The sequence below is a fragment of the Centruroides sculpturatus genome, unplaced genomic scaffold (assembly GCF_000671375.1).
Source record: "Centruroides sculpturatus isolate CEXI.00-Female unplaced genomic scaffold, Cexi_2.0 scaffold2120, whole genome shotgun sequence".
NCBI lineage: Eukaryota > Metazoa > Arthropoda > Arachnida > Scorpiones > Buthidae > Centruroides > Centruroides sculpturatus.
The window spans coordinates 23,564-27,435 of NW_019386555.1; the positions used below are offsets into that span (position 1 = coordinate 23,564).

Here is a 3,872-nt window from a genome sequence, read left to right on the forward strand (position 1 = left end):
CTCAGGATGAAAGTGCTGAAGGGATGTATAAATAAAACTGTGTACTCAAATGGTATTGTAATACTAAAATATTTATTGTTATGTTAAATATTTACTTGCAGAAAAAGTTTATGTAAACTTTTGTATTTTATAGTACTGAAGAGGGACCTTTTTTAGAAAAGGACCGAAATGCATCTATAGTAATAGAATAAAGTGAAATCATTGGCTAAAGCTGTGTGATAGTCTACCGCCAATATTAAAATTTACATTTTAAGTGCGGATTTGCAAAGACTTTACGATATATATATAACAGCAGTCATAAGAAATTTAATTAAGATATTTTTTTTATTAATCGAGTTTATAATTATAGAAAGCTGATGTGTTTTTGTCTGTAATGGAAGTTAACTATGAACGCTTCTGTGTGATGGATTTTTCATCTGTCTATGCATCCGTTGCAGATGTCTTTATTATTAAAGCTCCTGATAAGATTTCTGATTGGAATTCTCTATCTAAGCCATTTTCTTTAGAAGTAAGTAACTATAATGTATTTTAAACCCTAATCAACTAAAAATATAACTATATTTTTGATGAAATAGATATGGATCGCTATATTTCTGACTGTATTAGTTTTCGGTTTGGTCCTACATGCAGTTCTTCAGAAGGAGTTGGTTGAAGCACAAACTCGACAACGTTGGACACGTTATCGAACTTTTTGGAATATATTTTGCACATTTTTCGGGCAAGGTAAAATATACTAATTACAGTGAGATGTAAAGTTCAACAATTAAATATATATTTGATGTTATTTAGGATTAAATGTAGACAAGGTGAAAAGGTTTGCATCCAGATTTATGATAGGAATTTGGTGGTTATCGATTGTTGTTTTGGTATGTGGTTACAGCGGAGCATTAATGTCATTTATGACTTGTCCTATAACTGAATCCTATCCAAGAAATTTTCAGGAACTTGCAGTCTTTGTCCGTAATGGCAAGTACTCATGTGGAACACAAGGAGGTCTTACTATTTGGAAAGAGATCTTGGTAAGTGTTTTCAATTTCAAGATTCACACTTTACTCTTAATCGTGGAAATGGGGTCACTGTGTCCTTAATTAAACTTTGACTGGCTTTTACTAGTCTGTTATCTAGTGCCAGTTGTGAAGACTCAAAGTATGTTTACGTTAGTTGTTATTGAACCGTTAAAAGGCAATTAATAAAAACATTAAAATCTTATTTAGAGAAACGATGTATATTTTAGAAAAATTTAAAGAACAGCAATCTAAATAATAACAATTTAATTATTATAGATAGTGAAAACATTATTGATAATATATGTAAAAAATATGACTCTGTTGTGTCATATTTTTTACACGAACTTTAACCTTTTTCTTCGGGGTCACCTCGATTCTACCTCACGTGTTATGTAACTATTTTCTTTAATCTAATAGTTTTGTGAAGGTGGCATATATGGCATGAAAACAGCAGGATATCACCCTAGTTTTTCAGACTGAGCCACATCTATCTTGTATGATAAAAAAGCATGTTCAATGGTAAAGATGATGATGATAATTCTAAAGATTTCATTTGTGCCCATGAATCCGCATCAAGATTTGAAACACCGTGAACATTAAACCACAAAATACGGAACAATATTTTTATGGCAAAAATAATTTTAAGTGGTCGAAAAATCTATTTTCTAGAGCTATTAGAACTTGAAAAAACAATGTAATTACGCATTTTCCAGAAATAACGGGACCAGCTAAGTTTCTTCGATTTCACCGTTTTCAGGCCATTGCAGATAAAAGGATACAGCACGAAATAAATTGTTTTTACTTTTATTTTCTTACAAGTAATGTTCAGTTCCCAAAAGTATTGAAATACAGGCCATACACGGTGCCTTCAGTAGTTAGAAGTATATATAATTAAGTATTTTACTTTTTGAAGTGTTATTAGTATTTTAAAGTAAAAAAAAAATTAAAAATCCTAATATATTTTTAAAAATTTTACTTTATGTTTCTAGAGTGTTAAATAAAGCATAAAAAGTATTTTATAATTATATTTTACTTTATTTTTCTTTTCTAAATTGTAACAAAAGTTCTGGAGTCAGAGTGACCCTACCTGTGAGGTGAAAAAAGTTGCATAACTTTTTTCACCTCACAGGTTAAGGGTTTAAATGGCTTTGCATATGCTGAAGTTATTATTACTTCTAGATGTCGAAGTCTGAAATTATCGGAACTTTAAGACAAAATATCCTGGAAAATAACAATTTAATGAATATGGAAAAAGCAATTGTGAAATTAAATAAAGGACGATTTGCGTACCTGACACCTACATTCGTAATTGATTACTTAGTCAGTAAAAAAGATATGCATAAATATGTCATTTCAAAAGACTATTTTCGTACTGTGATGGTTGCTATCCCAATTAGAAAAAATTTTTTATTTAAGAAGGATATACACAACACGTAAGACAAATTTCTATATTTATTTATATTAGTAATATAATTTATATTTTGCTTAATTTAAAAACAGTAAATTTTTAATACAGCAATTCACTTGTTCGAAGCTGGAATTATGGAAAAATTATTACGTTTAAGACCTAGGGAATCGTTACTGTCATCATCGCAATCGCAATTCCAACCTTTATCAATCGAAGATATTAAAAGTCCATTGTTATTTATGGGTGTTGGATATTTATTTGCATTAATCTGCTTAACATTTCAAATAATATTCGCAAAAGTATTTAGCAATATGGATTGTAAAATGTTTTATTAAATTTAAAATTTGCAAAATATGTCACCAATGAATTTACTTATACTTTTAGCACACACTAAATAAATTTTTATATTTTTTGTAGTTTCATTTAATTACACTGGATGAAAGTATTCTGTAAATACGAATGAACGAATGATACTCAAAAAACTCAAATAATTTTTATCGTATAGTGTGTATTATATAAATGTATTTTGCACAATGAATTAAGAAATTCAAGTTTATTACGATATTTTGTATAGCTTTTAAATATTCAATTTAACTATCAATATAATATGTTTACATAAATAAATATGATGAAAAATTTATATTAATAATATGCATAAATTTTATATTTATTATTGTAGACTAATTAACAATAATTATCATTGTTATGCAAATTACATTTGTTTCGAATTAATAAATTTAAAATAGCCTAAAAGTATTTTATAAATTTTATTTACATTAAAATATGTTATCTGCAAAATTTTGGAGTGGATTTAAAAAAATTTTAACTTGACCAAAACGTTTGAAGTCAACTAAACTATTAAATTTTGTATTTATAAACTATTAATAAATATGTTAAATAATATTATATTAAATTGTTAGAAAAATGCTACTTTTCTCTTATACAAACAAATTAATATTTACTTATAAAATATAATACGAATTTAAAAAATATATTACATCAATATTTAAATATACTATCTATTTTTGTAAAATACAATGTATAAACTATTCATAATTTTAATAAAGTATATAATATGTAGTAAACAGTAATACATCTTTCTTCAATGGGCTGCAATTTCAAAAACTGTAAACTTATAGATTCTTGCTGTTCTCTGTCTGGTGTCTGTCCTTTGTTAATCTGGAAAAAGAAAATAAGTATATGACGATTAAAAGAAAGTGTGTTCATTTTTACGGCCACAGCGTCTAAATAATTATATAAAAATTTCAGATCTTCAAGGAAAGTCACGTTATATAAATTGAATATATTCTCCTGAAAGCAGTGAGATAGTTGAAAGGCACTACTCTATTGCTAGGAAGAAAAGTATTGTGTACAGGGGCAACACCCTAGTAATTTTAAATAGAGAGCATATAATTTAAATTAAATAATTGAAATCACAATGAGAAATTGCAGCATGG

The 3,872-nt window shown here is 27.2% G+C and overlaps 1 long non-coding RNA gene across 1 annotated transcript; it reads left to right on the forward strand.

Annotated features, from left to right (window-relative positions):
* Positions 1-11: 11 nt before the first annotated feature.
* On the forward strand, positions 12-314 carry LOC111615300. The gene is made up of 2 exons (XR_002755055.1): positions 12-52; positions 134-314. It is a non-coding gene; the product is annotated as an uncharacterized LOC111615300 (long non-coding RNA).
* Positions 315-3,872: the final 3,558 nt, after the last annotated feature.